The 19,381-nt window shown below is 41.5% G+C and overlaps 1 long non-coding RNA gene across 1 annotated transcript in view; it reads right to left on the reverse strand.

Annotated features, from left to right (window-relative positions):
- The window catches only part of LOC139176415 (uncharacterized), a 70,614-nt gene that overhangs the window by 46,506 nt on the left and 4,727 nt on the right, over positions 1 to 19,381 (reverse strand). Inside the window, exon 2 of the long non-coding RNA XR_011560885.1 lies at positions 12,760 to 18,140. This is a non-coding gene — a long non-coding RNA (uncharacterized lncRNA). The remainder of the gene's footprint in view (positions 1 to 12,759; positions 18,141 to 19,381) is intronic.

Below are 19,381 nucleotides of genomic sequence, written 5' to 3' on the forward strand. Positions count from 1 at the left end.
TTTCCCAGGCAAGAATACTGGAGTGGATTGCCATTTCTTTGTCCAGGCAGGCAAGGTTAGGTAGACTAAATGAACTAATACCAAAGGATCTTCTGATGTCTCAACAAGGATGAGGACCAGATGGGTTTCTACTGGAAGCAGTCACCGTCCCATTTCTCAGAGACGCCATTGTAAATGGGCATATGCACATATATACAAACACATGTATAGGTACATCCACACACGTATATATTCTCAGATATTTAAAATAGAATTGGACTTCATATATTGAATACATTATCCAATATTTTTTGACTCAACTGAATCAAGGATATCTGTCGCTGTCTGTGAGTTGATTGCTACAGGATCATTTTAGTGGCCTGTTGTATTCCATCATAAATATGAACCATAACCGACTCAGCCACTCTCTACTGAAGGGCATGTGTCATGGGGATGTATGGTTTTTCACTGTTATAAGCCAAACAGTTATTATTTCCTCAGGATTAATTCCTGGATGTAGAATTGGTGAATCAAAGGGCAGAGAAGATTTTAAATCTTTTACCACATAAGAAAAAGGGGGTGTGGGGAAAAACTAAACTACTTTACACTCTCATCAGCAGTATGAAAAGGCAGTTTTCTATATACCCGCCCCAATGCTACATGTAGTATCATTACTTTGCCAATTTTCTAAGTAAAAATGCCATGTCATTTTTCTATCTGCAGTCCTCTGCTTACTACAGAATGAACATTTTCATAAGTGTGTCCACAACTATGCACAAGGTTATTCCCCCTAGAGGAAGATGTTATTGAAAGGGATGGGTAAAATCAGTTGGCTGGCTGCTCAGACCTGGCCTCAGAGAGATTCCTTCTTCATGCCCACAGGTTCTATCATGGATTCGAGGGGCTGCACCTCAGCTTTAAAGATGCAAAACCTGACTTCTTGTTCACCCAAATGTGTTCTCCCTCTGGGAGCAGATGTTTGCTAAGAAAATTTACAGGAGATGCGTTGTTAAACCAGGATGCCAATTTATCAACTTACAATAAAGAAAGAAAATCTTTCCAACAATGGAATATTCATGTCTGATAATTAGGGTACTCCCTTCTGGAAAACAAGAATCAGAAGAATCAGAAGATTACCTGATGAATAAACACATATCCCCAGAAACAGAGAGGAGCAGTGAGACAGCAATTCTAAAGACCAGAACACATGTGCAGACAGAATTCAGTCTCTAGCTCCACATCTCTTGAGGACAGGTCCTCTCACCCAGCCCATCCAGAGACCCACGCCCCTCCCAGACATGACCAGGACAGGGTGATGACCCAACTAACAACTTCAGTCCCAGGCACCTCCAGCTCTAACCTACAAAGTTAATCAGTCACACAGGCCCATGGGCACAAAAACCAATAACTTCCATTGACACCCTGAGCTAACCTTCTGGGCCAATCAACCAACAATCAATACCCTCCCTCTGTCTCAATCCACCTCTTCTGCCTATTCTCTCTAGCTCTCAGTCTTTATCTCAGACTCTGTCTTTCTCTCCTTCGCTCTCTCTTTCTCGCATACACTTTATTTCTTTGTTTACTCATACTGTGGTCCAAATGTTTTCAATTTTGCTTTAGCTGTCTTTTGTCACATGAATCCTTTGTCTTGCCACCTTGTATCTGCCTGAGACAACCGACTGGTTCGCAAATTAGGATGCATGTACCCTGGAGGGTTCACCAAGGTTGGCCGAATTATACTTGGAGCCAGAGGATAAAGATGGCTTATCTGAGAAAACTCATTTTTCTAAATGTTACATAATTTAAAACATTTCAAAAGTAGATATGTGGCAGAATACAAAATGGATGAGTTTTTCATAGCAAATATAATTTTTGAAAAAAAAAGGAGATTCAAAGAAATTCCATATTGCCTTTGGTTTCTGATGAAACCTCTAACCAGTCCTCACCCTCATACACCCACTCTCCATCACCCGATGGCTATGCAGCCATCCTCTGTACCTAACGAACACTTTGGTGTGAAAATTTAGGAAGCACTAATAATCCATTAGGGTAAAGGATGAGAGCAAATATCAGACTGGAGGTCTGAGGTCAGGGAGACCTGGAATAGACAGACCTGAAATCAGATCGACCTGGGGTCAGACCTGGCTTAAAAAACAGCACACGCTATATTAGTTGGGTGCCTTCAAGTGAGTTATTACTACCCTGAGCTTCAATTTCCTCATCTACTGGGATAATAACAAATAATTGATGGAATGTTTGATCATCATGAGAGTCTATAAAATTAGCAAAACTGATATTTAAAAATTGACTTGTAACCCATCTCAGCTTAGCTCTTGATGTTCTGCTGATCATTTCTGCTGATTATAGAAAATGTTTAATCCTTCAGCATAAGATAATTTGGTCTCTTCTAATTCAAGGCTTACTTTGGGGGGTAAAGATTGACTTAGACTCAAAGTTCACCCCTCAAACTTCTGGGAAGCATCTGGATACAAGGGGATTCTTCATGGTATTAAAACGGTGTGGTGTCCATCTAGTCAGCCCCCACCTCCTTCTGCTGGGGTTCATATCTATTCTGGTCTGTGTTGGAATGGTTCACGCCAGCTATAGCCACAACCTGGACCAGCAAGAGGAAGACAGGCCTCCCTGTTCTATACCTGGGTTGATCTAATGTCTGTGGCCTCTGCTACTGTGCCTTGTTCTAGGTGGTGCGCTGAATTTCCAGGCAGCAGTCAGCTGTCTCCCAGCCTTTCAGCATGCTGACCCTCAGTAAGGCAGCCAAGGCTCCCTGTAGTTGCCTTGAGGGGAACATGACTTCCAGGGCATTCTCCTTCATGTCTCAGTCAAGCATGTCCCAGGGCAGCATACTAGCATTCACTCCTGGGTTAATGCTCACACTTTCTCCACTCAAGGGGCTGTGTCTCTGTGAAGCCTAGTTGATGTTTCCCCAGGGATGGGAGCAGCTAGAACCCAGGACAACTCGGCCATTCATGAAGCAACTTCCTGCTTTATCCCCTGACAATGAAATCAGCCTCCAACTCCAAGAACAACCTCTAATTCCCAGCAGGATAGGACCTTTGAGATCAGCTATTCAAACAGCTTTTGAGCATCAAACAAAAGCTGTCACATTTTTACCAGTCCAAGAAGAATGCGATAAACAAAATTAAATACAAGTCCTGGTGCTCAAAAGTGAAATAGCTACTGACAAAAAAGGCAGACAGAGAACACTTATAAACTTGAAACATATACAAATCATGACTTGGATTTGACTCTTATCCCTAAGTATCATGAGAATTAACTAATGTTGCACTCCTGGAGAATATAAGTGATATATAAATGCTAAACAATTTACGTTTGCTGAATCACTTAGGATGCGTACCAAAATACTATGCAATACTGATCTTCTAGAAGATTAATCCTCCCAAAAGCAAATGACTTCCAAAGTGGCTTGATAAATGACAAGGAAATAGCAGTTTTATGACTCTCATACTGATGTTTTGTGCTATAATGGAACAAATATTAAAAGAGAAAAATCTGTTAATATCTCAGGATAATATTATAGAGTCTGGGTAGCAGCTCCTGGCTTTCTAAAGAAAGCCATACCAATCAAACCTTTCCCTAAAGACACTGACACAGGAAGAAATGGGTTTCCTATTTCGGTAAACATTTTGTGAGCACTTAGACACTGGTGCTATGCTAAATATTGGGAGCACAAAGTTAAATAAAGTGATTTCTGCCCTGGGGTTACTTGCCCTCACTTGATATGTTGCCTCCACCCTCTATCTTGACCACTGGCTCCATCCCTGGGACTCTCCCAGTCTCCCCCAACTCAACAACCTGGCAGTTAGCCTAACCCCATCCTCATCACTCAAATGCTAAATCCAGTGAGTCACCAAGACCCAAGGTTCCTCCCTTGTGGTTGAGAGTTGCCTCTGGGGTGATAACTCCCCCTTCCTTCCAGGTTGCCTTTGCAATGGAGAAGGCTCTGAGGCACAGAAGCAAAATGGACCCAAAGCTGTCTTCCATAAGCCATGGCTGAAATCTCAAGCAGACCCAGGGTGGTGACAAGGGGCACCCAAGTATCTTCTCTACCAGTTATGCTACTCAAGGAGGACCACGGAGTAAGAAAAAGATGAAGGGAACACTCAGGTAAGAGACAGTAAATATAAGGAGGGATGGAGAGAAAAACAGAAGGATGGTAGGAACAGGGACAAGGAGGTTATGGAAAAGGGAAAGGAAGAAGTCCAGAAGTCAAGTGAGCAGGAGCTGTTAGGACCCCAGAAAAAGCTCAACCCTTCTGCTGATGAATGAAGAGCAGAGAGCAGATTTTTAGACAAATGAGACAGTGCCACCTAATGAAATAGTGTCAGGAGCTCTTAGAGGACTCTAGTATATGTCCAAGCAGAGTTTTTAGTAATGGAGGTAGGAATTAGGAGGGCATTGAGAAACAAAGTTGAGAAAATTAGAAAAAGAAAAAAAAATGACACTGGATTTCACTCTGAAATATGGTCATATTCTGAACAGAAGTATCTGAGAATCTTCAATTCAAAGTCAGCAAACCCAAGGAAGGACAAGCAAAGGCAATGACTTATCTTGTATGTCCCACAATAATTGGCAACTTCTGCTGCTAGAGTGTGCTTCCTGCAATGGCTGGTCTGAGATTCCTAATGTAATATGACCTGGGGGTAAGTGGGGAAGGCAGCTGGCACCTGGAAGTTCTCTCTTCTCCAAAATGGCCTTTCTCATCAGCTCACAGATGCCTGCAGCTCCAGTTTTGTTGGTAGAAGGAAAGAAGTGAGTGGCCAGATGTTGAGTGCTAATCCCATGCTAGCTCTATGCCAGGGGATTCACATACATAACAGCCTTTGAGGTAAGGATGTCTAATCCCCATTTTACAGATGAGAAAATGAAAGCTGAATGGTTAAGAAACACTTCCTATTTCACATAGCTAATAAGAGGCAGAGCTCCAAGCCGAGCTCTGTTTTTCTGCACCAATGTCCCCAGTCTTTCCCCTGCCCCATGGAACAACGCCACCATCCCTAAAAAGAGTCACAAGATTTTAGATCTCAGTAGCTTTGCTCATTCACTCAGTACACGGCTATCCAGCACTTTGTTGGCTTCATTCATTCACCAGGTATTTACAGAGTCTAACTAATGTGCCAGGCACTATGGTTTGGGGAAACCATGGTAAAAGACCCAGAAGTGATCCCTGTGCCCTGGTGGGGAAAAAGGACACAAAACAATTAAATAAAAGAATTACAAATTGCAAATTGAAATGTTCTATGAAGGAAATGAGGGCTTCCCAAGTGGCACTAAAGATAAAGAACTCTCCTGCCATGCAGGAGACATGAGACACAGGTTTGATCCCTGAGTCAGGAAGATCCCTGTAGGAGGGCATGGCAACTCACTCAAGTATTCTTGCCTAGAGAATCCCATGGACAGGGCAGCCTGGCGGGCTACAGTCCACAGGGTTGCAAAGAGACATGGCTGAAGCAACTTAGCATGCATGCAACGCATGAAGGAAATAATAAGGAGACTGGAACAGAGAGAACTAGGGGAAGGTCGGCCCACATGGCCCACACTGATACTCAGGACAATCTCTGTTGAATGAGAGCACACACATGGAAGGTGGTGGAAAGGGATTCCAAGTATCAGAAATAATTCATAAAAAGATACAGAGCATGAAACAGGCTCACGTGACTGGATAGTGGTGAGTGCAGAAAGCAGGGTGGACAGGCTGCTTGAGAAACAGGCGGGGCCCCATTCTGCAGAGTTCTGTGTACTCTTCAGGGACTCTAGGTCTTGTGCTATGTGCAAAGGAAGCCATGATGGATTACACTTAAAGGAATAATGTCTTTAAAAGATTTGTCTTTAAAAGATTCTCTGGCTGCACATGTAAAATGGACTCTTGCAGGCCAACAGCAGAGACAGGGAGAACAGTTAGGAGGCTGCTGTAGCATTCTAGAAGAGACCAAGATGGCCTAGATTAGAGTGGTGGCAACAGAGGTGGATGGAAGTGGCTGGCCCTGAGATTGTCTGGAGGCTGAAGCAAAAGGACTTGCTCACAGATCAAATAGGGCTAGTGAAGATGGACGGCACTATCCAGTTTCTGCTGGAGAAATTACAGGAATAATGGAGTCATCAGGGAGATGCTTTGGCAAGCGAAGATGAACAAGTTTTGATTTTGAGCTCTTGGTTTCTGAAATTGGACTTATCCAGGAAATATCCAGTGGGAAATATCTAGTAACAATCCTCCTCTGTGAGTCTGGGACTCAGAAAAGAGGCCAGTTCAGGAGATATCAATGTTGGGAGTTGAGAGAATGAATAAATATGGAGAAGCCCAGGGAAGAAGCTGGAAATGAGAGATAAGTGCAGGAGGAAGAGGAAGCAAAGAAAACTGAGGAAGAGCGGCCAGTGATGTTTTAGGGGAAATAGGAAAAGAGGAGGTGAAGGAAGCATGGAGAGATACTATCTTAAGGGCTCTGCTAAGATTGCTGAGAGGGGAAGAAAGACACAAGAGAGTAAAGTAACAAATAAGAATTCTCATCCCAGAAGAGTTCATAGTCTGATGAGAAAGACCAATATGATTGATGAAGGAATAAAAAAGTTCATGTAACATTTATTGAGCACTTACTATGTGACAGGAACTAAGCTAACTGATTTATATGCATGATCATTAAAGCCTCCAGTGACATCAGAATCATTATAATCTTCATTTCACAGATGAGAGAACTAAGGCTCAGAGAGAGCTCTTAGCTCACAAAGGTCACAGAGTCAAGTAAGGGGAGAAGCGGGATTTGAAGGTAGGCAGTCTCTGGGATCGCACAGAGTCGGACTCGACTGAAGCGACTTAGCAGCAGCAGCAGTGTGATTCCTAAGGTGCACTCCAAACCACAAAGGCATCTGCCTCTAGCTGGGAACATATACGGGTGGCCCATTCTCTTATTCCTCTCTTTGGCTCTTTCCAGCCAAACTTACTGCTCTTGCTTATCTCATAGACATCCTTGTTTGGGACCTGGGATGACTCTTTTCCCTGCAGTGACCTTGTCCAATGTGGTGATGATGCTGAGAGGCAGCTCTCCAGGCACTGAGATTTCACAACCCCCCCCCCCTCACAGCTACAAGGTTTCACACACCTCCACCCCCTCACAGCTTACCAGGACCCTAAACCTTGCCCCAAATCCCCATAGATGCCCCAACTCTAAAATCTGGCCCAGGAATACATAATTTTCATTTTAAACCAGACACAGATCAGATCAATCTCAAGTACTTTGGATGTAGGTTGACATGGCAGAGCGGCAAAGGGAGTAATCATTGCTGATAAAACTGAGAAAATGGAAGAAAAAGCTCTTTTAGCTTAAATTGTTTCCTATAAAACAGTTTTGAAGGTAAAAGGTACTATCTTCTTGTCAGTGTCAACATTTCTCCCACTGGGTAAGTGAAATTATGTATTTGTCAATGACGAAATCTCTCCAAAAGAGAGATGACATTTTGTTTGGTTTCTGGCAAGGAAAGATTGGGTCTGATGAAACTGGTAACTATACAGATGCATAAAAGAACATTTGCATAGGAGGCAGGCAAACATCACACCACTTCTTCTGTGTTCAATGAGTATATGCCCAGAACTCTTAAACCTTGCCTATCCTAATTTGGCTCAATTGACTTGATGAGTATTTTTCACTGAATTTCTACCTGTTGTTTGGGTGAAAGATAGCACCAGAGACTACATGCTACTGCTTTCTGTCACCTATATTCCAAACTCACTGCTTGATTGTCAGCAGCCAATATTCAGATACATGTCTTTACTCTCTGCCCCATAGCCTCGAGCAGTGCCACCTTGCTGATCCAACCAGAACCATAGTCTAAGACCCACTGATCTGAGCTCAGTTGTATCACAAAATCAAAACTAGATTAAGAGATGCCTGATCCAGCATGAGAAGATATTCAAGGCTCCTGAGCTGCGGAGGCATTGGTTTTTCAGCGGCACTTTCTCCCGCTCTGTGTGACGAATGGCACACCCACTGAGCCCATGAGAGTTAATGCCCTCACCTCTAAGTGGGAATCCTCAGGACCTACAACTGCAGAAAGGAATCAAAGGAACTGCTTTGAAGCGTTGAAAGCAACTCCCTCCTATAGGAAATAATCAATACCCCTTTATTTCATAGTTGCAGGGCTGAAGCCTTCAGTTGCTTAGCATCCAGTGTGAGCTTGTGCCCAGAAAGCCAGAAATGAGAAACAGAAGCAGAAGCACAGCTTGTGCACACATCAATATATCTGGCCTTACTAGAACTCTCTAAGATATTAAGGACATTTTTGTCCTACCTTAGAGTACAGACCTGATGCTGTCTTTAGATTTTTTTCATGGTTGATTCTTCTCAAACTAACAGTTGATCTAAGTCATGGGCACATTTTAGAAAGATGTAAATGTGGACCTCGAACCAAGCTAAAATTATGCATGTATGAGAGGCAGAAAAGGCTGGGAGAAACAAGTTCAGAAGGAAGAGTTTAACAATTTTCATGGATTCATCCAAAGAATATAAGCAAATGCCATTTTTATCCCCAGTCATACAAATATTAGGAATGGATGTGAAAAAGAATTTTTTCTAAATTATGCCATTACTACAAAGTAACATCACATTTTCTCCTACTTCTGTCCTTTTCCTTTTTCTTCACCCTACCCTGCCACTAAATAAATCAAATTCACAACATAAGATGTGGTCAATTATAATATGCAATGTTATTTTGTGAGCCATCAAGACAGAAAAGATGCTGCCAATTAAACTTTGACACACACCTTGGTTTCAAAGATCTTGAAATGTGAAAAAAGGGTTCATCATAAAATCCATGAAGCACAGCATACATACAGGCATACACACACATCACACTCGTCAATGAATTTTTCTTGCAAGAGCAGAAAACTGTCATGAAGAACCAATTTTCCAAACAGACTAGATTTGTGCCACCCCTAAAAAAAAGGAGGGGGTGGGGAGTTTAAAGTTTATTTTATGGCATATATTTGCTGCCTGAAGACAACTCAGAACACCATTGACAGATAATGGACCACATTTCATATCTGAGAAGTGTCTCTTATTTTTAAAACTGAAAGCAGAGAAAGTCATTAGATTTGCTTTCACTTTGCCACAGAATGGCAGGGCAATTTTCATCAGACCTGCTTTTTGTTTTCTTCATTTCCCAGTTTCCTCTTCTCTTTTACATTCATCTTTATTCTTGCTATCGCTCTCTCTCTCTCTCTCTTTTTTTTTTTTTTTACTTGAAATCTAATTTAGGTGTCTCCATATCTCATTAATGTGGCCTGCCTCAAAGGTCCTTAATAATAACTTATTGTACATGTTTATTACACTTGATAGGAAGTAATTTTATTGAAGCCCCTTTTGTCTCCTCATTTCAGGTAATCTTGTGTCTCCACATGGGTAATACTGTCCCTAAGAAAGTAGTATTTTTTGCAATATTCTTGCTCATTATAACCAGGAAAATGATAATGAGAATTCATGAGGCTGCAAAGAGGTACAGTGACTCCATCTCCAAAATAGCCCAGTGCCTAGCTATAATGAAGATGCTTTGTATTTATTTGGCATAATATTCCTGACACCTAATAGTGACCATTTTCTCTCCAACACTAAGAATTTGTTTTAGAACAACTTACTCATTGCATTGGTTATTTGTTAAAGCCTTATCTAGGTCACTCATACAAAAGGGGGTGCCAATCAACTGAAGTTTAATCATCCATCAAGTCAATATTTATTAAGGGCCCAATCTTTTCCCAGATATTCTAGCAGGCACAAAGGATAGGCCAATAGCTGAGACAGTCCCTGGTCTCAAGTTTAGCAGGAAAGTAAAACATATTTGAATTAAACATGGCCCAGTATATTTGTATCTTCTAGCTGCTGTAACAAAATACCACAGACTAGGGACTTCCCTGATGGTTCAGTGGTTAAGAATCCACCTTCCAATGCAGGAGATGCAGAACCAATCCTGGCAGTGGAACAGGCCACATGGTGAATAAGCCTGCATGCTGCAACTAGAGAAAACCACCTGCCGCAACTACTGAGTCCAAGCACTTATAGTCTATGCTCCGCAACAAGAGGAAAGCCCTTGTAAGGCAATGAGGAGCCTGCATGCCCCTCAAAAGACCCAATGCAACCAAAAACAATAACAACAATAGCAAAAAACAGACTGGGTAGCTTATAAAGAATAAACACAGTTCTGGAGGCTAGCAGTCTGAGATCAGGATGCCAGTATGGTCAGATGAGGGCTTTCTTCTAGGTCACAGACTTCTTGTTGCATCTTCACATGGCAGGAGGGCCTAGGAAGCTCTATCCCATTATTTAAGCCTAATCCCATTCATGAATCTCCACCCTCATCATCTAATCACTTCTCAAAGGCCCCAACTTGTATTACCATCACATTGTGCATTAGAATTCAACATGTGAATTTGAGGGGAAAACAAACATTCACATCACAGCATCCAGCAGTCTCCAGTTAAACTAGCACTGTCCTTTCTACATTTCCTCCACTGACCAGCAATTACCACCTTCTTCTCTGGATTCCTGTTCCCTTCAAATAAGACAGCTTGAACCTGTGTCTATTGCATTCCCACCTCTTAATCCCGCAAACACCCACAAAAAACTCCTTAATAAAAAAAGAAAAATGGATGCATCAGTTAGAGGCATAGTTTATTCCATTATTTATGTCCTCTGCTTCATTTCTCTGAGGCCTTCAAACAAATACTAGAATGTGTTTCAGTTTCATTAACCATTCATTATGGAAATTTTCACATATATAAATTAGAAAGACTAGACTATGAACTCCAAATACTTACTCTCATCTTCAGTAATTATCAACGATTCTGCCATTTTTATTTCATCTCTACTTTCTACCTTTTTTCATATTGGTTTTCAAAACCCAGATTGCCTATCATTTCACCCATAAGTACTCCAGCATGGATTTATGAATGTTTGGGTTTTTTCTTTTCTTTTTAACTTCAACACAAAGCCATTATCTTATTCAACAAAACTAACAAGAATTTCTTATTATCTCCATATAACCTCCCTTGTATTTCTCTGATTGTCTCAAAAATGTATTTTTATAGTTAACTTATTGAAATCAGGATCCAAACCAAGTTTACAAATAGCATTTGCTTGATTAGTCTTGTAAGTCTCTTTTAATCCAAAACAGTTTGCTCTCCCATTCTTCTCCATGCTATTTATGTCCAGGGATTGAATGTCTCCTGTGGTGTTACCCAAATTTCCTTTGTATTTTTTATAAATGGGTAGGTAGATACAGAGGTTTTATTACATTTAAGTTCAATATTTTTAGCATCAAGACGCTATAAACAATGCTGTGATGACCTACTGCCTAACATGGGGAGGAAAAAAATGTCTGATGCACTTTTTTGTGATAATGAATGAGTTTAGATCATGTCAACGTGATTCACCCACTAAAAAGTCTCTGCATGAACTTTAACCTACTGTCTGTGTAGCCATTGATAATCATTGCCTAGAGCCACCATTCATTAGAGATTTTTTCCAGGTAATCAATCACTTCGTGTTACAACTACACCACAGAATGAGATCATTTACCCTGGTACTGATTAAGCCAAATCAGGAGAAAAAAAAAATTATAGTTAAAATATGTTTAAAGCACCGAAACACACTTCAGACAGTTATTCAAAAAATAAATAAAAGTGGCCCAATCCAACTAATAGATGCCTCCACCTCTTTTGAGAACAAAATCTTTGTTTTAACTGAAAATTTCCTAGACCACCCACATGATAGCACTTGCCTTTTAATACCTATTGGGAAAATGCAAATGATGAAAAGTGTCTATGAATTCAGTGACCCACTGAACAGACTTCTAGTATATTAATCATAGCAGTAGTCTACACACCCTTGAAATACAGCAAAGTATTTGTCATAAAGATAAAACATAATTTTAAATTGTCCAAGTTGCAATCTTTCCCCCTTCTGTCTTACATCGCAAACCGTGCCCTGTAAAGAGAGGCTCGCTAGACAGACAGTCCCCAGAGAGACTAGTGGAAAGAAAACTTCTTCAGGTTGAGTGTCACAAGAAGCCTGTGGGAATTTACAGAAAGAAAAGAACAAAATTTTCTGGACAATTTGCAGCAACATGGGTGGACCTAGAGGTTACCATACTAAGTGAAATTAAGTCACACAAAGAAAGGCAAATACCATATGATATCATGTATATGTGGAGTCTGCTAAGTCGCTTCAGTCGTGTCCGACTCCATGCGACCCCATAGACGGCAGCCCACCAGGCGCCCCCGTCCCTGGGATTCTCCAGGCAAGAACACTGGAGTGGGTTGCCATTTCCTTCTCCAATGCAGGAAAGTGAAAAGTGAAAGTGAAGTCGCTCAGTCATGTCTGACTCTTAGCGACCCCATGGACTGCAGCCTACCAGGCTCCTCCATCCATGGGATTTTCCAGGCAAGAGTACTGGAGTGGGTTGCCGTTGCCTTCTCCAAAGTATGACAAAAATGAACATACCTACAAAGCAGAAACAGATTCACAGACACAGAGAACAGAACTGTGGTTGTCAAGGGGTAGGAAAGGTCAGGAAGGGGAAGACTGTGAGTTTGGGATTAGCAGATGCAAACTATTATATAGAATGGATAAACACCTATGGTATAGCACAGGAACTATATTCAATATTATGTGATAAACCATAATAGAAAGAAAGAAATAAAGATAAAGAAAATCACTCAGTCGTGTCCGACTCTTTGTGACTCTATAGACTGTAGCTTACCAGATTCCTCCGTCCATGGGATTTTCCAGGCAAGAGTACTAGAGTGGGTTGCCATTTCCTTCTCCAGAGGATCTTCCTGACACAGGGATCGAAACTGGGTCTTCTGCATTGTAGGCAGACACTTTACCATCTGAGCCACCAGGGAAGTCCTAATAGAAAGGAATATGAAATGAATATATGTGTGTATAACTGAATCAGTTTGCAGTACAGCAGAAATTAACATAACATTGAAAATCAACTATGTTTCAATAAAATTTTTCAACATTAAAAAAAAAAAAACAATTTTAAGATTTTCTGGCCAGATTTTCTCCCCTCTCCACCCTTGGATATTTTCAAAAGAGACTGCAAAAGCTTCATATACCTATTTTAATGATTCTGGATGCTGAGATTTTACATAACTTACACATGTATGTGTAAGATATGGTGTTGATTCAGATGACAGTGTTTTCTTACAGATCTGAAACTCGAGCCAGCTCTCTTTTCTGCCCCCCACTGGGGCCCAGCAACTGCCCTCTCTGTGTCTCTGGTTCCAAACATTTCAACCATAGGCTCTACCATCACCATTCTACTATAATATTAACAGTACTCTCCATAAATCTAGAAGGCAAACAAGTATATTCCCTCCTCATCCCCTAAGGGTACCTTTTAAGCTAGAAGCTGGTTCCCCAAGACCAACTTGATAGCCCACAGTAGCATTCGTTCTAGTGGTCATCAAAGTAAAGAGCCCCAGTGGCCTACTCTCCTGCTGAGGCCAAAACACACAGGGTGCAATTGCCTAGTTAGATGGATTGCTCACAGATAAGACACAAGCCTAATCTAGCCATTGATCTAAACTCTGATGTTTGCAGCACACACTCTTAGGGGCCCCCCAAATCACCCTCCTTCCTCTATATAATAGGCTGTTTGATATTTCTGTTGATATTCTTTACTCAAAAGTATTTTATTCCAGAATTCATAAAGTGAAACTTGAAATTGTGAAGGAATGAAGTGATTTGTTGCAAGCAGAAATGGCTTTACAGAGAAGATCAGACGAGGAGCAGTTTCAATCTATCAATCAGAAAGAAAGTGCAAAATATCTTAGATGATAGTTCGGAAAAAGGGGTGGGGAGGCAAAGTGGACCTGAGTAGAATGGTGAGGACACAAGTTAAACAAGGACTCCTGCTCCAATCCGTGCTCCAATTTTATTATAGAGCACTTTTTCCAATATTAAAAAACAAGGGGGAACAACTTGCCATGAACCAAAAGGCTAAGTCTACCTCTTCCTCTAACCTAGCCCAAGATTCCTCTTAACATGTTAGAACTGCTCAACCAGAACATACCCCTAAAATGCAAATCAGGCAGAAAAATATCTATATCTATATTATATCATATTGACACTGATTCCTGCTTGAGAAATGAATGCTGACAGGAACAGCAATGTAACATCTTCTCAGAGAACCACTGTGTCTTCCTACTTGACTCCTCCAAATGAAACTGGATGGTAATAAAGTCAGGCTTAGCATTTGTTCATTCATTTATTCAAAAATATTTATTGGTCAGCCCTGTGCTAGAAGGTAGAGACATAAATAGGACAGATTGCTGCTCCACAATTTCCTGATCTAACTAGTGAGATTGAAAACAATGCCACTAACCTTAGAGCCTCACAGTAGGATGATGCTATAGTAGAAGTGAATCTCTCATGATAAGGATGCAAGGTTCTAATTTGTCAGTGGGTAGTGGGTGGAAAAGAGCCTTGCATAACTCAATGAAGCAATGAGCCATGCTGTGCAGGGCTACTCAAGATATACAAGTCATTGTGAAGAGTTCTAACAAAACATGGTCCACTGAAGGAGGAAATGGAACCCATTCTAGTATTCTTGCCACAAGAACCCTATGTACAGTATGAAAAGGCAAAAAGATATGATACCAGAAGATGAGTTCCCAGGTCAAAAGGTAGGCAATATGCTACTGTTCAGTTCAGTTCAGTCGCTCAGTGGTGTCCGACTCTTTGAGACCCCATGAATCGTAGCACGCCAGGCCTCCCTGTCCATCACCAACTCCCAGAGTTCACTCAGACTCATGTCCATTGAGTCAGTGATGCCATCCAGCCATCTCATCCTCTGTCGTCCCCTTCTCCTCCTGCCCCCAATCCCTCCCAGCATCAGAGTCTTTTCCAATGAGTCAACTCTTCGCATGAGGTGGCCAAAGTACTGGAGTTTCAGCTTCAGCATCAGTCCTTCCAATGAACATCCAGGACTGAGCTCCTTTAGAATGGATTGGTTGGATTTCCTTGCAGTCCAAGGCACTCTCAAGAGCTCAAGAGTTTTCTCCAACACCATAGTTCAAAAGCATCAATTCTTCGGCGCTCAGCTTTCTTTCTTCAGTCCAACTCTCACATCCATACATGACCACAGGAAAAACCATAGCCTTGACTAGACGGACCTTTGTTGGCAGAGTAATGGCTCTGCTTTTCAATATGCTATCTAGGTTGGTCATAAGTTTCCTTCCAAGGAGTAAGCATCTCTTAATTTCATGGCTGCAATCACCATCTGCTGTGATTTTGAGGCCAAAAAATAAAGTCAGCCACTGTTTCCACTGTTTCCCCATCTATTTCCCATGAAGTGATGGGACCAGATGCCATGATCTTCGTTTTCTGAATGTTGAGCTTTAAGCCAACTTTTCACTCTCCTCTTTCACTCTCATCAAGAGGCTTTTTAGTTCCTCTTCACTTTCTGCCATAAAGGTGGTGTCATCTGCATATCTGAGGTTATTGATATTTCTCCCGGCAAACTTGATTCCAGCTTGTGCTTCATCCAGCCTAGCGTTTCTCATGATGTACTCTGCATAGAAGTTAAATAAGCAGGTGACAATATATAGCCTTGACGTACTCCTTTTCCTATTTGGAACCAGTCTGTTGTTCCACGTCCAGTTCTAACTGTTGCTTCCTGACCTGCATACAGGTTTCTCAAAAGGCAGGTCAGGTGGTCTGGTATTCCCATCTCTTTCAGAATTTTCCACAGTTTATTGTGATCCACACAGTCAAAGGCTTTGGCATAGTCAATAAAGCAGAAATAGATGTTTATCTGGAACTCTCTTGCTTTTTCCATGATCCAGCAGATGTTGGCAATTTGATCTCTGGTTCCTCTGCCTTTTCGAAAACCAGCTTGAACATCTGGAAGTTCACAGTTCATGTTTTGCTGAAGCCTGGCTTGGAGATTTTTTAGCATTACTTTACTAGCATGTGAGATGAGTGCAATTGTGCAGTAGTTTGAGCATTCTTTGGCATTGCCTTTCTTTGGGATTGGAATGAAAACTGACCTATTCCAGTCCTGTGGCCACTGCTGAGTTTTCCAAATTTGCTGCATATTGGGTGCAGCACTTTCACAGCATCATCTTTCAGGATTTGAAATAGCTCAACTGGAATTCCATCATCTCCACTAGCTTTGTTCGTAGTGATGCTTTCTAAGGCCCACTTGACTTCACATTCCAGGATGTCTGGCTCTAGGTGAGTGATCACACCATCGTGATTATCTGGGTCGTGAAGATCTTTTTTGTACAGTTCTTCTGTGTATTCTTGCCATCTCTTCTTAATATCTTCTGCTTCTGTTAGGTCCATACCATTTCTGTCCTTTATCGAGCTCATCTTTGCATGAAATGTTCCTTTGGTATCTCTGATTTTCTTTAAGAGATCCCTAGTCTTTCCCATTCTGTTGTTTTCCTCTATTTCTTTGCATTGATTGCTGAAGAAGGCTTTCTTATCTCTTCTTGCTGTTCTTTGGAACTCTGCATTCAGATGTTTATATCTTTCCTTTTCTCCTTTGCTTTTCACTTCTCTTCTTTTCACAGCTATTTGTAAGGCCTCCCCAGATAGCCATTTTGCTTTTTTGCATTTTTTTCCCATGGGGATGGTCTTGATCCCTGTCTCCTGTACAATGTCATGAACCTCATTCCATAGTTCATCAGGCACTCTATCTATCAGGTCTAGGCCCTTAAATCTATTTCTCACTTCCACTGTGATATCATAAGGGATTTGATTTAGGTCATACCTGAATGATCTAGCAGTTTTCCCTACTTTCTTCAATTTAAGTCTGACTCTGGCAATGAGGAGTTCATGGTCTGAGCCACAGTCAGCTCCTGGTCTTGTTTTTGCTGACTGTATAGAGCTTCTCCATCTTTAGCTGCAAAGAATATAATCAATCTGATTTCGGTGTTGACCATCTGGTGATGTCCATGTATAGAGTCTTCTCTTGTGTTGTTGGAAGAGGGTGCTTGTTATGACCAGTGCATTTTCTTGGCAAAACTCTATTAGTCTTTGCCCTGCTTCATTCTGTATTCCAAGGCCAAATTTGCCCATTACTCCAGGTGTTTCTTGACTTCCTACTTTTGCATTCCAGTCACCTATCATGAAAAGGACATCTTTTTTGGGTGTTAGTTCTAAAAGGTCTTGTAGGTCTTCATAGAACCATTCAACTTCAGCTTCTTCAGCATTACTGGTTGGGGCATAGACTTGGATTACTGTGATATTGAATGGTTTGCCTTGGAGACAAACAGAGATCATTCTGTTGTTTTTGAGATTGCATCCCAGTACTGAATTTTGGACTCTTTTGTTGACCATGATGGCTACTCCATTTCTTCTGAGGGATTCCTGCCCGCAGTAGTAGATATAATGGTTATGTGAGTTAAATTCACCCATTCCCGTCCATTTCAGTTCGCTGATTCCTAGAATGTCGACATTCACTCTTGCCATCTCTTGTTTGACCACTTCCAATTTGCCTTGATTCATGGACCTGACATTCCAGGTTCCTATACAATATTGCTCTTTACAGCATCGGACCTTGCTTCTATCACCAGTCACATCCACAGCTGGGTATTGTTTTTGCTTTGGCTCCATCCCTTCATTCTTTCTGGAGTTATTTCTCCACTGATCTCCAGTAGCATATTGGGCACCTACTGACCTGAGGAGTTTCTCTTTCAGTATCCTATCATTTTGCCTTTTCATACTGTTAATGGGGTTCTCAAGGCAAGAATACTGAAGTGGTTTGCCATTCCCTTCTCCAGTGGACCACATTCTGTCAGATCTCTCCACCATGACCCGCCCATCTTGGGTTGCCCCAAGGACATGGCTTAGTTTCATTGAGTTAGACAAGGCTGTGGTCCTAGTGTGATTAGATTGACTACTTTTCTGTGAGTATGGTTTCAGTGTGTTTGCCCTCTGATGCCCTCTTGCAACACCTACCTTCTTACTTGGGTTTCTCTTACCTTGGGCCTGGGGTATCTCTTCACAGTTGCTCCAGCAAAGCGCAGCCATTGCTCCTTACCTTGGACGAGGGGTATCTCCTCACCGCCGCCCTTCCTGACCTTAAACATGGGATAGCTCCTCTAGGTCCTCCTGCATAGGAACCTGGAATGTTAGGTCCATGAATCAAGGCAAATTGGAAGTGATCAAACAGGAGATGGCAAGACTGAACGTCAACATTCTAGGAATCAGTGAACTAAAATGGACTGGAATGGGTGAATTTAATTCAGATGACCATTATATCTACTACTGCGGGCAGGAATCCCTCAGAAGAAATGGAGTAGCCATCATGGTCAACAAAGGAGTCTGAAATGCAGTACTTGGATGCAATCTCAAAAACATGAACAGAATGATCTCTGTTCATTTCCAAGGCAAACCATTCAGTATCACAGTAATATGCTACTGAGTAGAGGGCAATTACTAATAGTTCCAGAAAGAATGAAGTGGCTGAGCCAAAGTGGAAACAATGTTCAGTTGTGGATGTGTCTAGTGGTGAAACTAAAGTCCAATGCTGTAAAGAACAATACTGCATAAAAATCTGGAATTTTAGGTCCATGAATCAAGGTAAATTGGATGTGGTCAAGTAGGAGATGGTGAGATTGAATATTGACATCTTAAGAATCAGTGAACTAAAATGGAAAAGAATGGGTGATTTTAATTCAGATGACCATTATATCTACTACTGTGGGCAAGAATCCCTTGGAAGAAATGGAATAGCCCTCAGAGTCAACAAAGGAATCCAAAATGCAGTACTGGGATGCAACATCAAAAACAACAGAATGATCTTGGTTCATTTCCAAGGCAAACCATTCAACATTACAGTAATACAAGTCTATGCCCCACCCATTGATGCTGAAGAAGCTGAAGTTCACCAGTTCTATGAAGACCTACAATACCTTCTAGAACTAACCCCTGAAAAAAATGTCCTTTTCATCATAAGGGACTGAAATGCAAAAGGAGCAAATCAAGAGATACCTGGAGTAGCAGGCAAGTTTGGCCTTGGATAACAAAATGAAGCAGGGCAAAGGCTAACAGAATTTTGTTGAGAAAACATGCTGGTCATAGCAAAAACTCTTTTCCAACAACTCAAGAGATGACTCTATCCATGGACATCATCAGATGGCCAATACCAAAATCAAACCTTTGCAGCTGAAGATGGAGAAGCTCTATACACTCAGCAAAAACAAGACCTGGAGCTGACTTGGCTTAGGTCATGAGCTCCTTATTGAAAAATTTAGGCTTAAATAGAAGAAAGTAGGGAAAACCACTAGGTCATCCAGGTACGACCTAAATCAAATCCCTTACGATTATACAATGGAGGTGACAAATAGATTCAAGAGATTAGA

This window comes from Bos indicus, chromosome 2 (assembly GCF_029378745.1).
Source record: "Bos indicus isolate NIAB-ARS_2022 breed Sahiwal x Tharparkar chromosome 2, NIAB-ARS_B.indTharparkar_mat_pri_1.0, whole genome shotgun sequence".
Taxonomy (NCBI): Eukaryota; Metazoa; Chordata; class Mammalia; order Artiodactyla; family Bovidae; genus Bos; species Bos indicus.